Source organism: Mustela nivalis, assembly GCF_964662115.1.
Source record: "Mustela nivalis genome assembly, chromosome: 12".
NCBI classification, from domain to species: domain Eukaryota; kingdom Metazoa; phylum Chordata; class Mammalia; order Carnivora; family Mustelidae; genus Mustela; species Mustela nivalis.
This window is the reverse complement of record NC_139031.1, coordinates 94,971,556-94,990,620: the sequence shown is the minus strand read 5'-3', so window position 1 is coordinate 94,990,620 and position 19,065 is coordinate 94,971,556. Positions and strand designations below refer to the sequence as shown.

The 19,065-nt window shown below is 45.5% G+C and overlaps 1 pseudogene across 1 annotated transcript; it reads left to right on the top strand.

Annotated features, from left to right (window-relative positions):
* The first annotated feature begins 754 nt into the window (after positions 1 to 754).
* On the top strand, positions 755 to 2,496 carry LOC309844864 (TRAF-type zinc finger domain-containing protein 1 pseudogene; annotated as a pseudogene). The gene has a single exon. The product of its transcript is annotated as a TRAF-type zinc finger domain-containing protein 1 pseudogene (transcript).
* Positions 2,497 to 19,065: the final 16,569 nt, after the last annotated feature.

Below are 19,065 nucleotides of genomic sequence, written 5' to 3'. Positions count from 1 at the left end.
CCCAGTAAAAATAAAGCCTTTCCCTAATACCCATGAGTAATTCTATCTTTCAAAGTGCAATATAAGGTCCCAGGGGATGGGAAAGAGACAAGTCTACACTGTGGGCTGCTTGTGCCTGGGCAGCTCATCAACTAAGTACTGGTGATAGTCACATCTGGGTCATAGGTGAGGAGGGCACACTTCCTCCATGCACCGTTGCCTGGCTCACCATGGCCATGAGAACCATGGAAACACCATCTCACCTCCTTCTACCACAGAATAGAAAGTGATTTAGAGGAACCCATAGGGACTTTCATTGGCATGCTTGGAAAAGACACTCAGATATTCTTGAAGACCGCTCTGGAGGAGCTGAAGTTTCTGTAACTGGAGCTGGGATCCCTGGCCACCAGGTAAATCGCACCCCCTCCCTCCCCTCTTTCTCATCCCTCCCCACCCCCTCCAGTCCCTCTTGTTATCTGTCCATCGCTGTTCTCTGGTTTTCTCTGCTTGGGGTTATTCTGTAGAAAATCCCATTCCATGAAATGGGCAAGATGGTCACCATCGGCGTCAGAGGATTCCAGATCAGCAACCCCATGCAACCATTTTCCAATATCTATGCCCATTTATATTTAACAAATATTTATTGAAAACCACTGTTCTAGGTGCTTTGACTCTGATCAATAAAAAACAAGCAAAAAACTAAGCTCTGTTTCTGCGGCTAGTCAGTCTGCTGCAAGTCCTTGCTGCCATCCTGGGTTTTCAGGAAGAACTAAAGATGGTTGAATTTCTAGATGACCAGGACACTCAACTGTGTGACAATTGCAAGAAATGAAATTCCTGTGTTCAATTTTATCATCCTCGAGACCCACTGTCAAAGGAACATTGGTATGTGTCCTATATGCAAGGAACCATTTCCCAAATCTGACATGGAGAGTCACATGGCTACAGAACCTTGTCAGGTGACCTGAAAATGTCAAATAAGTTGGAGGAGAGGCAGATAAAGAAGGGTGAGGAGACTGAGGGTCCTCTATGGCTTACCCTTTGCCAGCACTGTGATTTCGAACTTTCTGTTCTCAAACTGAAGGACGATGGAGATTACTGTGCTGCCCGGCTGAAGTTTGGGGGCAGTTGTGGGTGCAATGTCTTGGTGAAAGATCTGAAGACTCATCCTGATGCTTGTGAAAGAGACGGGGAGGAAAAGAGAGATGAGGTTGCCATGCCTCCTAAAGCAACTGATGAGTCCGGGGGTCAAGATGGCATCTACTTTGCCTCCCAGCTTCTCAGGCAAATTGAGGCTCTGGACCCACCTATGAGGCTTCCCCAAAGACCTCTGGGAGCCTTTGAATCGGACACTTTCCATAGTAGAACTACCAACCAAAGGAACACGACAGCCCAGATTCCAGCTCAGAATAATCTACTGGAAGAACGAGAAAGGCAGGGAAGGAAAAGAACCTGACAGCCCCCAAAAGAAGATAGTGCAAACTTGGACTTCAGGTTGGCCCTAAGTCTGGAAAGTGAAGGACAGGCCTGCAATGTGGAAAAGCAGGACTTCTGGAGGGCTGCCTGTGGTTCAGACAAGTCCCTTGAAGCGTCCAAAGCTCTGAATGACATGAAAGGTGCAGCTGAACAGGCCATGTTGCCTTGTGAATTTTGGGAGGAGCTCTGCACATAGGAACTGCTGGTTGACTATCAGACAATCTGTAGTCTTTCCTGTGCCTTACCTACACTCAGTATGGGCAGTACTTCCCCCATAAGGGGTGGAGGACCCTGATGTCATCTTGCAAAAGTCTTTGCAGCAGGCTGTGAGTAACCAGTTCGACTCTGATGGGCCTGAGAAAAGCACCTGCTGTGGAGGATAGTACCATCACCCCATGTGAATTCTGTGGGGTACAGAAGGAGGAGGAGGTGCTTCTATTCCATCACCAGGACCAGTGTGACCAAGGTCCAGCCACAGCAAACAACCATGTGACAGAGGGGACTTCTAGACAGGATTTCCAGCCTCCAGAGACCCCACCAGAGCTGCTCAAGGAGCGTGTCAGATACCAGGGAGACTTGTTTTCTGGTTACATGGATGATATTAAGCAGGAAAAGGCTAAAGGGTCCACCTACCTTCTTCCCCCCAGCAGACCTATTGTTGATATGACAGCTACTTGAAACCAAATGTCCACATCCACATTAAGCCCCAGATCTGGGTGCCAGCCTAGCCCTCCTCGCATACTGAAGCTCAACAACTTAGACAGCCAGAATGGCTGAGTGCGTCATCAAAATAGCCATGACTTGGCCATGGCCACCAGACACATTCCAGTGATTCACCCCGTGCGAAATCTCTACCCAGAAAACCTTCTACCCACCTGCCCCCATGGGCATTCAGGGAGATACAGAGTAATGGTAAGGGCGGAGGTGGCAGGAACTCACGGGTCACCCCCACAGCCTCCAGCTACTGGAACAAAACTGCAAAGGCAAAACCCCCCAAGCAAGGGAGCTAGGGATGCAGAGGAGGAAGAGGAGGAGGAGTGATGTGGTCACAGAGAACCTGCAGGGTGGTTCCGTCTTCTCTGCATGGCAGCACGTGTCGTGGTTCAGGACCCACTCCTTGGGCTTTGTGGGCAGGGGAGATTCTACAGATTTTAACTTTTTCTAAGTCATGGCCATTCTGTCTTTTGAGTTTGGGCTGTGGGAGTCTGAGGGTTTGGGGGAGGGTTAGCAGGGAGGCTGTTGAGAAATGTTTCATCTTTAACTGCTGCCTTTGGGCTGAGCAGGAATACGAGTTATGTATGGCCTTTCAGCCCCTAAGGCTCCATCTTTTGACTTACTATTGTCACTGCTTCTTGATGCTGTGTCATCCTAAAGGAAAGAGGAGAGAGGGTTCTGCAAACCTGGTACTCACCAGTGAAGTGATTCTCTTCTCTGCAGGGGTCTCAGTTTGGAAACTTTTAGGAACACTCTCTTGTGTACCGTCCCTCCCCACTCTAGAATCTGGGCCTCTGGTGCAAATTGAGGCCGTCTGGTGAAGTGTTCAGGCCAGTTGCAATATATGTTAGGAACAAAGCCTTGGAGATGTATTGAGCTAGAAGTGAGTGCACTAGAAGCTTTGTTTTAATCTGCTTCTTTGGCATTTGGCATAACTGCCTTCTGTTTCTGGTGGGGAGCGCAGTTCCTTTGTCTTTACTATCTTCTGATGGAGAAGGTTGGGGGTGCCCTGTTGCCACCAGAGTTGTGCTGGGTTCTGCCTGGATCAGGCCTGAGGCCTAAGCTCCAGGGCTTGTTCTGAAAACCATGTGACAGAATCCCCATCCCCTCTTTTTACTACCATGACAACTACTGTTTTTATTATTAACATACTTGCAATAGAAATTAGGTTGGTACTTGGGGGGGAAAAAGGGCAAAAACCAAACCAAACTCAACTGAATTCCATGGGATGAAACACATTGACACTGCTGGGTCATGATTCCAGCTGCTGGACCAGTCCCTTGCTAAGGATGCTGTGGCTGGCCAGGCCTGGCTCATGGGCCCTTTCCAGAGATGAGCATTTGAAGGAACTTGGCAAAGGGCAGTAAAAACTAGGATATGCCCAGGGCACCATCTTGCTTCCTAATACCTCCCCTTACCCTCAGGCACCAGGCTGTCCCTTGCTTGTGTAACACACTCATCTCCTCCAAGAGCTTTAACTCCTGTCCCATTTGCCTGCCCTCCCTCCCTGCTGACCTGCCCCTACAAACCTCAGCCCCCACTCAGGTGACAGATAAGACACTTACCTTCTGCAACACTGCAGTTCTCTATTCCTAGCCGCCTTTCAGCAGAACTACAGTCTCATCTCTGAACTCAGGATTGCCCACTTCACCCACAGAAACTTGGAAATCTGTCTTGGACTTCCATCATCCACCACCTGCCTCTCTCATTCCTAACAGCCTTGTTCTTGGTTATTCCTCAGTACTATTATCTTGGGTCCTAATCTCAAGAATATTCTTGGGTTCAGTTGCTAGTCCTACCCAGACTAAACCAAACCCACGAGCATTGTGCAGCAAGGTCACCCACAGTTCTCCGTGTTGTCCACAGAGCTTCCTGGGTACCATGGAGACATTCTGGAGCAGCCCTTGACTTCTTCTCTAGGAATACTCCTCTCTTCATCCCTTCTTGTTTTTTATTTTTCCTCCTATATCCTATTCAGCCCAGCCATTGGTCCTGCTCCTTCTTTCCCCATGTATTCCGAAAGCAGTTCCCCCAGTGACTTCCTTTTACCTACCTTCTTCCTTGATCAACACTTCGGAGGCTCCATCCCTGGCTAGTTCCTGAGGCCTGGTGTCCCCCAGTTCTCAATGAGAACTGCCCTGGAATGGGTCTGAATGTGATGCCCATCTCCACTTGGTGAATTGCATGCAAGTGTGTTATCCTGTCACGTTTGTATTCTCAGTGCTTGCTGTAGTATCTCACACACAAGCACCATAGAAATTATTGAACTGAAGGAAGTTGAATCACATCCAGTTTGAATTGCACTAAATTATAGTGTATTCTTTTGTGCCAGAATGGGAGTGGAAGGGGGAAGATGAATAAAAAGCAGACCAGGGGACAGCCTCTTACAAGATCATAGAGAAAATACCGCCTGCAGTGTCTGTGAGAGCTCACCAAAAATAAACAATATGCTGTAAGTCCTAGAGTTTTAGGACTAAAGTAGTTTGAGAGGATCTGGGAGCTGCTAAGATGGGTCAGGTGCAAGTCTGCCTTTAGCAAGCAGAGGCTCTGAAAGAAGAGAGAATGGACAATGGTTCTAACTGGGAAACAGTAAAATAACAGTACTAAGGAAAAAGAGTAGCTTCTCAGCAGCCTACACCCACCCACTGAAAATGATTCATAAGCACTTGCGCAAAAAAAGAGAGAGAAGCCACCGTGAGAAAGAACTCGCAATTCATTGGTGTCCATTGATGAAGTCCTCAGTGGGCTTTCAGCCCACCCCCTTACTCCACTGCCCACTGCCTTTTTATCTAAATACTTTTTCATTGATCTCCAATCCCTGAGTCAGCTGAAACCTATGGAATTCCCAAGCTAGATATATGATTTGATTTTAGATGCTCTCAGTAAGCGCCTACCACGAAGGAGAGCTGGACAGAGGCTGTGGGGCATGCTGTGGTGAACCGGCCAGTCCCTGCCCCTCCTGGCTTCCAGCTGAGACAGGGACAGGGCCCCACGCCCTTCCAATGAGGGCAGTCACAGCTCCCTCTGTAGAACCTTAGAAACAGACCCTCCTCTGCCTACGTCATACCTTAGAGAGAATCATTTCAGATTCATGGGGTTCAGGGCAGGGTTAAATTTCTTTTTTCCAGCCATCTTCCCACTCCAAGTGTAGATCACCCTGGAAAGATGGCAAGAAACATATTCCTCTGATCAGGGTACTGTCTAACTACTGTCCTAGAGGAAATGGTATTTTCCAGCAGGTGAGCAATAAATGAAGCATGCCTGACAGAAGGTCAGGAAACATGCTGAGCATAAGGTGCCTCCAGGCAAGCTGGAGTGGGCTGTGGCATAGGGACAGCTGTGGCACAGGGCTGGACTAAGAGTCCAATGCAGGAGAAGGACACAGAGTGGCACCAGAGCAATGAGCAACACCCTCAGGGATAATGTTCCCTCTCTAGGGCCACTCCTACCACGTCTACCAAAAAGGATCCAGGGGATGTTGGTTAGCTCTGGAAGAAACATCAAGACTGTCTTGTCAATTTCCCTGCCTCACAAACTGGAAAAGGAGTGGCTTCTTGTAGAAGCCTCAGCTGATAACCTGATAGCCCTCTGCTGATAGTGGAACTTGACTAAAATCCAAGTTCATGCACTTCCCATCCATGTTCCTTCCACAATATCAAGCAACGATGTCCCAGGACACAAGTCTGCTCTGCCTCTCTGGGCATCTGTGCAGCCGTGGTGGACTTGCCCCTCCAAAGGCTTTAGAAAAGTGACAGGGAATCACCCAAGAATAAGCTTGCTTTGATAAATAACTCTTAGAAGCGAGAGGAAGGGCTTGGGGATAGGGATCATAGTGTGACTTTTAAGCAAGGCAGTAAAGTTATTATTGGAATCATGACATGTTTATTAATTGGGGAGACAATGATGATGGTGGCGGTGATTCTATGTAGCCAACAAGTTAGAAAATGTTAGAAAGTACCACAGCCACAAATTGGCCCTTCCACCATAGGCAACGGGCTGTCGGCTACATTAAACACCTTTTGAAATTAATATGTCCCCAACAAACTTGGGGCCTCCTGTTGTCCAGATGGTCCCAGTGAGTCTTTGACCCTGTGTATCAAGAAGCATGTCTCAAATGCCACTCAGCTTGTCGGAGTTGCACAGAGAAAATAATCCTGAGCCCCCAGAGCATTAAAAGCAACATCGCATGAAATGTCTCCTTATTTATTTCCTCATTTTTTTTAATAAGCTTCTAGCAGAAACTCATGTGTGTCAGTCAGGGTTCCCCAGAGAAAGAAATAACAGGACACACACACACGAACACACAGTCAGAGATGAGAGATTTATTATAGGACTTGGCTCACATGGTTTGGAAACTGGGCACTCCCACAGTCGGCCACCTGCAAACTGGAGAATCGGGGAAGCCGTTGGTATCATCCAAAGGCCCAAGAACCAGTAGCTCCAGTGCCCGAGGGCAGGAGAAGGTGGATGTCCCAGCTCAGGAAGAGAGAGGGCATACCCTTGTCTTACACCCTCTCCTTCCATTTGGGCGTCCATGAGATCAGCTGATGTGGCCCACCTGGGTGAGGGCAGATCTCTTGACTCAGTCTTCTGAATCAAATGATAATCTCCTCTAGATACACTTTCACAGACACATCCTGAAATGCTTTACTAGCTCTAGGGCATCTCTCAGGACTATGGAGTTGACACATGAAGTTAACCATCACGCCACATAAGAAAATAGCAATTATTAGGTAAAACCTCAGAGCCTGGGAAAATGCCATAGGAAGACGAGGGCAGAGGTAAATGATGGATTGCAGAAATAATGACCACTTAGGCCTGCACAGTTGGTGTAGATGAGCCACTAAATGGGCTTTGAGGTTCCTAGTGGCCAAAGGGAAGAGAGAGAAGGTGCTTGGAATGAATTGGGTACTTTCTATAAGGATGATTGTTTTCATTTGTTCAGCAACTCTATGGAAGAAGAATTATCTCTTTACTGTAGATAAGGGAATCGAGGGTCAGAGAAAGCCTAATGTGTACGTGGATTCCAGCCCGGGCCAACCCAACCCCAGAGCCAACCATCGCATCACATGGGGGCAGGAAACCTCTGCCTGCTCATTCTGTTAGGGTCACACTTGTCCATAATGCCTTTCTCCTTACAGTGCTCAGAGCTTCGTCTAGACCGTGCAGGTGCTGCACCTGCCCACAGCTTTGCCATACCTCGGCACTGTGTTCTAGGACAGGGTCCGGTGTGGACGAGCCCCAAGGGTGACACAACTGGAAACAAGGGGGTGTGAGCAAGCACAGGCTTTGGAGTCCTCCAGCCTTGGGTTGGAACCATAATCTCCAGTCACCTGGGGGCCTCAGGTGCTTAATCATCCAACTTTTTTTTAAAGGATTTTATTTATTTATTTGACAGGGAGAGAGAGAGAGAGAAAGCATGTGCACAGGCAGGGTGAGTAGGAAAGAGAGAAGCAGAACTCCCGCTGAGCAGGGAGACCAAGGTGGGACTCGATCCCAGAACCCAAGGATCATGACTTGAGCTGAAGGCAGATGCCCAAAGGACTGAGCCACCCAGGCACCCCTAATTGTCCAAACTGCTTTTTTAAAAAATATTTTTATTTATTTATTTGACAGAGAAAGATCACAAGAGCAGCAGGCGGAGGGGGGGGGCGGGCAGGAAGGCAGGCCCACCCCGAGCAGAGAACCCGATGTGGGGCTCAATCCCAGGACCCTGAGATCATGACCTAAGCTGAAGGCAGAGGCTTAATCCACTGAGCCACCCAGGCTCTAATTGTCCAACTTGTACACAATGGTTATCAGCTCTGCTCTTTGGGCTTTGCAATATCTGACCCAGCAGCATTGTTTTCAGCATAGCACACCAGCTCTGTCACACACCGTTGGAAAATTGTTTCGAAAATAAACATGAACAGAGCTGCTAGAGGGAAATTATGGAATGTCTCCATAGGCTTTTCAAGCCATTCTTTCACTAAATTAAATTTTAACTTCTCAATCAATTCGTAACCCAGACACTTCTAACATTTGCTTGGAGAAGAAAGAGGGAGTCTGGCTCTCTGGAGCCAGTCTTTCTCCGTCTCGCTCTCTTGAGTGAGTGTGAGCACGAGTGGGAGGGGCAGAGGGAGAGGCAGAGAGAGCATCTCAAGCAGCCTCCATTCTGAGCATGAAGCCCAATGTGGGGCTTTGGCTCTGCCTCTTAACACCAAAGCCCTCAATTACCTCCACTCCCAGATGGCTCAGTTTCTGCCACATAAGAACAAATAAACAAACAAACAAGCCTGAGTCCTTCTTCTCTCAACAAGCAGAGAGAAGCTTCCCATAAACTGATCCCACCAGAACCCCCAAAAAGCAGACTGGCCATGCTTCTGGAGCACATGGCAATGGTAAAGAGCCCTGTCTAGTCCGGGGTTGGGCCACAAACTCTAGTTCAGGTTGGGAACAGGACTTTTCCGGAGCTCAAACTTAATCTGTTACACATTTGTGGGACTTGAGCTTGTAAAATTTCTTCCACTGGGCTACGTTCAAAGAAGGTTGACTTCGAACCAGTGTTGACCTACACACTAATTTGTGCAACAAATACTTCTTGCTTGCCTGCTGGTGTTGGGCTCTGGTTCACAGCTGTGAGTAAAATACGGACTTGCCCTCAGGAGTATACAGTGAAACGGTGAGAATGGGAAGTGGGTGAATACTGCAAGAGACAAAGCTAGGCTCGTGACTGCCCACCTGGTGGGAACTTGCTGGATGAACAAGGCTAGAGCCAAAGACTAAAATGACGTGTCACTGTCATAACTATTACAAATAAGCTCTACAGAGGAAAAGGTACAGCCTGTTTTAGGGAGAAGTCCTAAGTTCAAAGCCTGGCTTCACCATGAAGAGCTGTGACTATCAGGTTATGATAAAAAATGGACTTAATGACTCTAAATGAATGAAGAATGAATTAATGAATTATGAATTAATTAATTAGCTAATTAATTAATTAAGCTGCTATAAACAGTCAGCAAGTCCTGAGGAGTGATTATCAAGTAATGTATAAGAAAACCACCTAATTTAATCATCATGGTGATAACTTATTTAGGCAAATATCCCGAATCAAAGTTAAAATAGAATTAGGGGATGAAAGTTCAGAGGGACAGGATATTTACTTAGCCTCAACATATTTTTAACAAAAGATGTATTCATTTTTAAAAACAGTAACTGTAGAATGAAGAAACAAGATCAAAGTTGACGTCACCTGGTCTGGCAGAAACCGTCGTCCCACGCCTCTGACAGGATGTTGAGGAGGACACGGCATCACTCAGAAAGCAGTCCTACCCCAGCATGCCTTATCTGAAACATCAGGCAACCCAAGCCAAGACGGCCGTCTAGAAATAACTGCTCTGTGCTCCAACAATGTCAGTGACATACCATAAAAAATCACATTTCAAAACAACTGGGAAATTGGCCTGAGGGCTGTAGGTTTGATGATAGTACTGTGACAATGTTAAATGTCCTGAATTCAATAACTGAAGTATAGTTATGTTAGAAAAGGTCCTTCCTTGTGGGGCTCCTGGGTGTCTGAGTCGTTTAAGTGTCTGACTCTTCATTTCAGCTCAGTTCTCGATCTCAGGGTCCTGGGATCCAGCCCCACTTTAGGCTCTAAGCTGGGCATAGAGCCTGCTTGGGATTCTCTCTCCCTTTCCCTCTGCCCCTCCTCCTCTCCCCTCTCTGAATACTCTGTCTCTCTCTGTCAAAAAAAATTTTTTTAAAGAGCTTGTTTTTAGGAAACACCCTCTGAAGTCTTCAAGGATATATGATATGACACATGGGATTTAGAATCAGATGGCTCAGAAAACAATTAGATATGGTTAGATGCATAGATTCATACATTCATACCTACACACTTACACGGATCCACATAAAACCTACCTAAGTATTCTTTATTCTGCTCTTGCACGTCTCTAGAAGTGAAATTATTTTACAATCTAAAACTAAAAAAAAAAAAAAAAAGAAGAAGAAGAAGAAGGAAGCTTATATGTCAAAACATCATGGAATTGATTCTGATAAAATTGGGACTGGGAGGGAGACAAACCATAAGTGACTCTTAATCTCACAAAACAAACTGAGGGTTGCTGGGGGGAGGGGGTTTGGGAGAAGGGGGTGGGATTATGGACATTGGGGAGGGTATGTGCTTTGGTGAGTGCTGTGAAGTGTGTAAACCTGGCGATTCACAGACCTGTACCCCTGGGGATAAAAATATATGTTTATAAAAAATTAAAAATTAAAAAATAAATCCGTATTTTTGCTCTTCTCTGAATCTCAGTTTCTATAAAAGCATAATGGAGAAGTCACAACACGCCTTTCCTGGGCTGGAAAGGAGTGGCAACGTCAGTGAGCACCGATTCCTGGACCTCCCCAGAACAGTGGGCGTTCAGGGAACCCAAGCCAACTCTCACATGTTGAGTGATTATCCCCACAATACGGATACAGGCCAACTGGTGGTTATACGTGTGGCTCACATCCCTTGTTACTCCCCAAGACTTGTGCTTCCAAACCTTGCAGTCGACGTACATTATGTGCTGTTGGTTAGCAGTTTCTGTCCTCACTCAGCGTTATTCTCAGTACAAATGTGCTTCTGTGCCTAATGCTGACTTTAAAAAATGTTCAACATGTGAGTAGCCTCCAAGTTAAAATAACAATAAAAAAACCCGACATCTACTGCGTTGGGTTTGATGTGTAATCACACCTGAACTGAAGCCAGAAGCAAACGCCAGTGTGTTCACTAGAAATGGGTACCGGTGTTCAGAAAATATTGTCTTCCCAGGGAGGTTTAGAAAGCAAATAGAAAAGGAAGTGTATCTTCAAATTGAAAAGAGGATAAAATACCACAGTTACAAACATTAATGAGAGCCAGTATAGGAAGAAAGAGTAAATGGAAGTAAAACTTATCTCCGAGATGCTCTGAAAATGTTCTGAAAATAACAACCATTTACTAAGTGTCTCATGCACCTGAGATGCATTTCATACCTTGCAAACTAAACTGCAATTACTCTAATTTTCTAGATGAGGAAATAACTCTAGAGTTACATAGTTGTTCAGGTCTCACTAGTCACTTGACTAGAGGTCTCCTCAACCCTGGGCCAGTTTTCTTTCTCTGGTCTCCAGAGGAGGTCGCTTAGATCTACATGTCCTCTGTTATACCCTGTGGGTTCACATAGACCCTCTTCTCCTGCTGTGCTCCTTGCTCCTTCCATAATCACATATTATCCATATGTTCCTCCTCCAGAAAAAAGGTGTGGACTAAGAAGAAAGGGGGAATCTATCCCATGCAGGTTGCTTTCTTTGCCTCCAGCAGGTGCCCCTACATTTGCCTGGCAGCGAGGACCAGATGTAATGAAAATAAGACTTCAGTGGCATTGGAAGATTTGAGTTATTAGTCCCTACCCATTCACCATATTGACTCTGTTCCTCTACAAGCATTGAGGAATCTGTCCATTTGACGTTTAAGGCTTCTGGTTCAGAACTGCTGAAAGGTAGATGGGACAGATGAGCCACACCCAGATCCTTCAAATACTTGGTTCTGAGAAATCCTCTGCCAACTGAAAAAAAAAGAAGACAAAAAGATGGTTCTGGACCACATGGTCATGAGATAGACTAGAATTCTAGAGCCCAGCATTGAGACACAGAAGATAATCAATCATCTGAATGATATTGTTTCTCATGAGATGGTAATGTTCTCAGTAGTGAGCCACAAGGGCTGGTGAATAAAACATATGGAAGATGGGAAGCTGTCTCACTGGAAATATGACGTTGAGTATTTTTGCTTTTATTTTTCTATTGTGTAATTTTAACCATCTTTAGAGTTACAAAGGAATCTTCAAGAAGATTCTGGAAGATAGTGAAGATGGTCAACACATAGTCTGTCTTATTCCAAGTCATGGTTTTGCCAGATTCCAAGAGTTTGCTTAAACACTGGCTCACCATTTGCATCCAGATGGATGGAACTAGAAGGAGATTAGGCTGAGTGAAAGAAGTCAAGCAGAGAAAGACAATTATCCTATAGTTTCACTTATTTGTGAAACATAAGGAATAGCATGGAAGACATTAGAAGAAGGAAGGGAGAAATGAAGGGGGGAATCAGAGAGGGAGATGAACAATGGACTATGGACTATAGGAAAAAAACTGAGGGTTTTAGAGGGGAAAGGGGGGTGAGCCCAGTGATGGGTATTAAGGAGGGCACATATTGCATGGAGCACTGGGTGTTATACACTAGCAATGAATCATTGAACACTACATCAAAAACTAATGATGACTACTGTAACATAAAAAAAAATAAATAAGAAAAAAAAGTCTGTAGAATGGAATAACAAAACAGCTTTTTCTATTTAAAAAACAAACAAACACTGGCTCACTTGATACTCCCATCAGACAGAAATACTTTCCTCTTCTAAAAAACTCAGGTTAGCAGGTCACACTCAAAGACACTCAATCCACAAACCGAAGCCAATTTCCTGAGTGCATTCCTCTTTCCTGAATTCCATACTCCTTGGTTCTCTTAAAGCAGCTTTAACCAAGTTGAACTTCAATACTATCCCAAGATAATTAGCCCCCGCGTCTTGCCCTCACATTAAAGCATAACTCCCTTGGGGTTGCCTTCTAGGTCCTTGGGGCAGGAGGAACCTTGTTTGACCTTCACCCCTTGTTAGACTTTTGTGGAAAACCGGATTCCTCCTGTCCTCCCATTCACTTAAGTCCCCTGTACATCAAAGAAAATAAAAGGAGAAAAAAACTGGCAATAATGGCCCTTTTCATAATAAAGTAGCAGCCAACAATAGCTAGGAGGGAGGCAGCTCTGTCTGTACATTCATCTTGACTAATTAGCCACAAGCAGGAGAAAACAGTCCCACTCAGATGACTGATCTTAATGTGTTTCTCAAATTTGATGGAACGCAGGAACGCATCATTGAGAAATATCCGTCTTGCTGTCAGAATGTTAATCATGACCCAGAGGAGGAGTTAGGCTGCGACAAGCATTGCATATGATGGACTCCACTCAGGCCCTCTACAAATAAGAAGTGAAAAATCCACCTGCCGGCAGCACTGAAAAATCTGTTTCCAAAGGTTCTTACAGTCTCCTCCAGACGGGTGCTGTGAACTTTCGAAAGCAATTAGATGACCCCAATTCTCAAAGCAGCTGCCGAATTCCGTGTCCAGGGATAAAGCAGAAGGTACTTTCCCTGGTACAAACATTGCCCCTACCACCGACGTGAAGAATAAAGGAGCAAATATTCAAGAGTTTTAATCAGACCGGACCTAGTATTTCCCAATAGATGGAGAAAAGCCTTGGGTCAAAAGGCCCGCCATGTCAATGGAAGTCAACCAAGCAGTGGGCATGCTTTGGGTGTTTGCTTGTCAAGTTCAGGCTCCTTTTGGCTCCCCTATCCCTGAGAACAGCATCTTTCCAGTAGGTTGAAGTGACCTAGCTGTGTATCAGGACCCCAGCCGTGAGGGACCAGTATGGCAAGCCCTTGGCACAGAACCTTATGCAAAGGACCCAGCACATGTTGGCTGAGACTGGGGGAGGGAAAGTAACAGGCTCAGCTATGCAACAGAGAAGGCAGAGCACATTCTAACCCATTTGGGGGCGAGATTTGATCCAAGGAAAGGGATACTCCTTAGTCACCTACCAAACCATATAATGGTTCCAAGGAAACCCACAAGCTCAAGGTGGGAAGAGATCACACGGATGGAAAGCAGGAAGAGAGATGACAAAGGAAGCGGTTGATGATCTTTTACTCGGGGTGAGGCCGAATCCACTTGGTGTATGTAGGGTCCATAACAGGAGGTTTCATTCTGTGTACAGGAGAACTCCTCCCAGGAGAACTTGCTATGCCCCAGTGCCAGCCAGCCTCCTGTGAAGCCCCAGTGGTCCCTTCCCACAAGGAGAGTATGGCGAATGTGATTGGATGTTAGTTGTCAGAGACCAGCAGCTCCCAAGCCTGTCCCAACTTGTTCATGTTCTCTCTCTCTCTCTCTCTCTTTCTCTCTATCACCATTGGCTCTCAGGAAGCCATGCTGTGAGCCCCCTGTGGGACACCCACACAGGGGACGTGAAGCACATGGGTGAACTTGGGGCCAGGTCCTGTGGCCCCATCAGGCCTCTGAGACTGCCATGCCAGCAACTGGCCCCTCTGTGAAAGACCCTCAGCCAGAACCATGCAGCTCATTCTGTGAGGTAATACCTGTTTTCAGCTAAGGTTTGGGCCAACGTGCTGCAGAGTGGTAGGTTACCAAGATCCCTGGCAAGGTAGGACGACTGTCAGTGAAGACAATGCCCCAGGGGAGGGGGGTGAGCATGGGCCAGGAGGGGTGTGGGCGGAGGAGCCCCCTACAGTGCATCCTGAAAGGTTCTCACCAAACAGGCCTGGAGGGACTGGGCTGGGCCTCCTTGTAGCCCTGTGGTCTCCCTAACAAAGCACCACAGACCAGGCAGCTTAAACCACAGGTGTTTACTGTCTCGTAGCTCTAGAGGATGAAAGTTCAGGATCAATGCATCAGCAGGGATGGTTTCCACCCAGGCTGTGCAGAAGGGACATGGTCCTGGCCACATAGACGGCCTTCTCATCATCTTCACATCATCTTCCCTCCGCAGCATCTGGTTCCAATGCTGGAACATTATTTAGGGCCCACCTAATGACCTCATTTTTTAAAAAGACTTTATTTATTTAATTGAGAGGGAGAGAGACCATGAGCGTGAGCACAAGCTGGGGGAGGAGGCAGAGGGAGAAGCAGACTCCCCACTAAGCCAGGAACCCAAGGCAGGACTCGATCCTCCATCCCAGGACCCTGAGATCATAACCTGAGCTGAAGGCAGCTGCTTAACTGACTGAGGCACCCAGGCACCCCCTTAATGACCTCCTTTTAACTTATTTGCCTTTGTAAAGATCCCATCTCCAAATACAGTCACGTTCTGAGGCCCTGCAGGTGGGACACTGACTCCATGAATTTGGGAGGGGGAAACAATAAACTCCTTAGCACTCCCCTACTCTGTATGTCTTGCCACCTGCCTCATACCAGGTGAGAATTGGCAGCTCAGTGAGCAGGTGCATTTTTTCAGTAAGGGACCCAGTCCAGAGTTCTAACACCCCAGCTTGAAGTCACCATGAGGAAAAGGTCTGCACCATTGTCTTGGTGACTTTGCCCAAGGAAGAGTAAGAATCTAGATGACCATCCATGTCCCTTCTTCCATGCTTGGCCGTCCATGTCCCTTCCTCCATGCTTGCTTTTGAAACCATGCCAGGCACATAGAGGTGACATTGAGACAGAAGTCAGAGCTGGTGGGTGATCTGTATGTACTTGAAGCCCTTTTCCTGTGATTGGGTTAAATTGAAATCTGCATTATCTTTTATTCCATCACTACTGTTCTTCTAAATGTGTGCCCGGAGGCTATTTTCTGTGATGGCCACCTACAAAATTTAGAACAAACGTGTTTCTATGGCTGTCACATTATTCAAATGTATAAGAAACACACACTTGGCTGAAAGATTAAATTTTGAAGTACATCTTTTTTATTTTTTTAGTATTTGAAATTTGCCATCAAATGGCTATAAAAGATACCAGTCCTCCGCTGATGTCTAAGGGAAGTGTGATGCTCCTTAATGTCTGTCAGGATTAGATTGCTCTGTAGGTTGCCAGCGTACCCTGACCACCAACGCTCGAGGTGTAATCTCCTGAGCTAGAGATGACACAAGAAAGACAACTCCTCCCACCACTCCCCATGTCGCGGCAGCCTTCCTACTGATGCAACTGGTGGTGTGCGATGGGAGCTGGAGGAAGGAAGATTAGTTTCTCCAGCACGCCTAAGCAGTATGTGAAAGGTTTCTTTAGACGAGAATATGAGTAAGCCTCAGAGAAAATATTGCAGACCCTGGAAATAGCATAGGATTTTAATAATAGTTAAGTAAACTTCAGTGCAAATCAGAAAACAGATATTAGTAAGGAAAGTGACAGACTGGGAACATGGTTTATCATCTTCAAAATGCTGGATGGAAATTTGGAGGAAGTGAGAAATGTTAAGTCCCTTCTAGATCTGGTAACTAGAGGAGGGAGCTGGAGCTTCACTCTGGCATCCCTGAGCCCTGGCTTTCTCCTCTGTCACACAGACGTGGCATTTCCAATGTGGCATGTTCCACATGCTGGAAACTAAAAATCCAACTTCAAAGAAATCAGAGATCAGAGAGGGGAAGATCATCTTCCGCCATGTGTTCAACAAGTAGTATGGAGTCAGACTGTTCTAGGCACTGAAATATCCAAAGGCACAAGATAAAGACCTTGTGTGAAGCTTTGTAATCCAGGGGTTAAGGTTATGGAGACCAAAATATGGGTCCTTAAAGGACGTCAGGAGCTGGAGACCTCTGGGGTCCTCCATTCATTCCCATTTCTGAGCACCAGAGAACCCCACACAGATCAATGCTTGGCCAGTACCAGTGACACCATGACGGGAGAGAGGCCCTGTTTTCTGCCTCAGGAGAATTAGCTATAACCGGGAGGATAGATAATTAAACAAGCAATTAAAACAAAGAACTCCTCACGGTTAAGCTAAATTTTGATGTAAGAAATCACAGTAATTAAATGACATGGCAAGGTGGCCAACACAGAATGGGCACTCAAAAAATGCTTGTTGTTTTTAACAAGCTAAACAGCTTCACTTGTGTGCAGAGAGAACTTATAAACAATAGTAAATTGTAATGATTTCAGGCGCAAAGAAGGTTAACACAGGGAGTCTTAATGGATCCTATAACCTTGAGTCAAGCACAAGATCTTTGCTCCCCATCTCTGTGGACTCCTATTTGTCCTGCCAGACTAATTTTTCTTCCGTAATTTCACTGTCTGGGAGAGCTCATTAAGAGATTTACCTGATCAGACTAAACGTTTCTTTCCTTAATCCATCTCATTACGCTTCTGACACCACCCCCCCCATACCGGCCCAAACATTTGAATTTCATAGCTTCCATTAATGCAAATAGAATCTCATCAAGGTCTAAAGATTCCTAGGAGAGCTGAGATTGAATGTCCTCATTTGAATGCATAAACTAGCAGCCTCCCCTTGGATAGTTCCCTTGTTTACAATGTTTCCTTTGGTCCGAGGTGAGATCATCCGAGCTGGAGAAAAGAATGAATACATTTCAGATGCACAATTCACTAAATGCCTGAGTGAACCGGGCTCCTTGATTCAACTTCAGACCAGTCCAACACGAAGTTCCTGGTGAGGTGAGGGAGACAGGAGCAGGGAGCACACAGCACAGAATTTGTAACCTTCAAAAAAGTGGTTGACACTCCAGCCAAAAGGAATGAAAATCATGAAAGAGAAACAAAGTAATAAAGAGGAAAGGATCCCTATCCAAAGTGTGGGACCAGTAAGAAAGCTCTGTTCGCCCATAGGAGTGCTGGAGAAGACTTCCTTAGAAACACCAATGTGGATTTGAATCCTCATTTCAGTCTTTACCAGCTGGAGACCTTGATGGCTCAAGTTCGCATGCATTTACCTCTGTTCTTCATGTAAAAACAGGGCTACCTACCCTGTCTCAGAGATGTAGGAGGACCGAGAACAGCAAAAATGGACACTTTACTTACAGACTAAAGTAGAAAAAAACAGAGATACAATGGGGATTAAATTTCTATGAGAATACTTGAAAATCCCTACTCCTAACAAATTCAAGAAACTCAAGTGTAGTAGTCAATTTGTATACCAACAGAAGTTAATGTAGTTAACCCAAGAAAAAGCAGATGGGAAAGAAGTTTCTTACTGCGGCGCCTGGGTAGCTCAGTTGGTTAAGCATTGGACTCGATCTTAGCTCAGGTCTTGATTCCAGGGTCATGAGTTCCAGCCCCACTTCAGGCTCCATGCTGGGCATAGAGCCTACTTTGAAAAAGAAGAAGGAGAAGAAGAGGAATAAATTTATTGTTAAAGAAATTGAACAATATACACATGCAAACACTTATACAAATAGGTATAAGGAATTGAGGAAAGAGTTGATTCCCTTCTTAAACTAAAATAAGAGAATTTTTAAAAGCTAAAAAAAAAACTCATTATTCAGCTAATATGAGCTAAACACAAGAATTGAAAAAGGGTAGTGCAGGAAACATAATTATAGGTCAGTCAGTCTCTCTTGGAACAAATAGGCCAAAACCCTAAATGAAAATTCCCACATATAATTTCTTGCAACGTCCTAAAAGCACATAAGGATCAAGTAGAGTTTCTCTCAAGAACACAAAAGTACTACAACATCTAAAATCCTAATAATATTCCCTATTTACAAGTTAAAAAAAGAAAAATCTATGATCATTTGAAATGGTACAAAAATAAAAGGTGAAATGTAATGTATTTTGTAATTAAGATTGTACTTAGCAAGCAAGCTGGAAATAAAAGATTTCCTCGGCCTGGCAAATGATAGTTGACAGAAACCTAGAGCAAATACCATAACTAATAATAAAATATTAGATGTGTTCTATTTAGAGGCAAAACAAGAAAGGGATGCAAATTCTCACCGCTTCTGGTCAACACCATACTGAAGGTCCAGACCAATGCAAAGAAAAGAAAAAAAAAAATTACTTTAAACATAAGAAGAAGAGGGACACTCCTGAGTGGCTCAGTGGGTTAAGCCACTGCCTTCGGCTCTGGTCATGGTCTGGTCAGGGTCCTGGGATCAAAACCCACATCAGGGTCCTTGCTCAGCAGGGAGCCTGCTTCTCTCTCTGCCTCTGCCTGCCACTCTGCCTCCTTGTGCTCTTTCTCTCTCTGACAAGTAAATAAATAAAATATTTTTTAAAGGGGCGCCTGGGTGGCTCAGTGGGTTAAGCTGCTGCCTTCAGCTCAGGTCATGATCTCAGGGTCCTGGGATCGAGTCCCGCATCAGGCTCTCT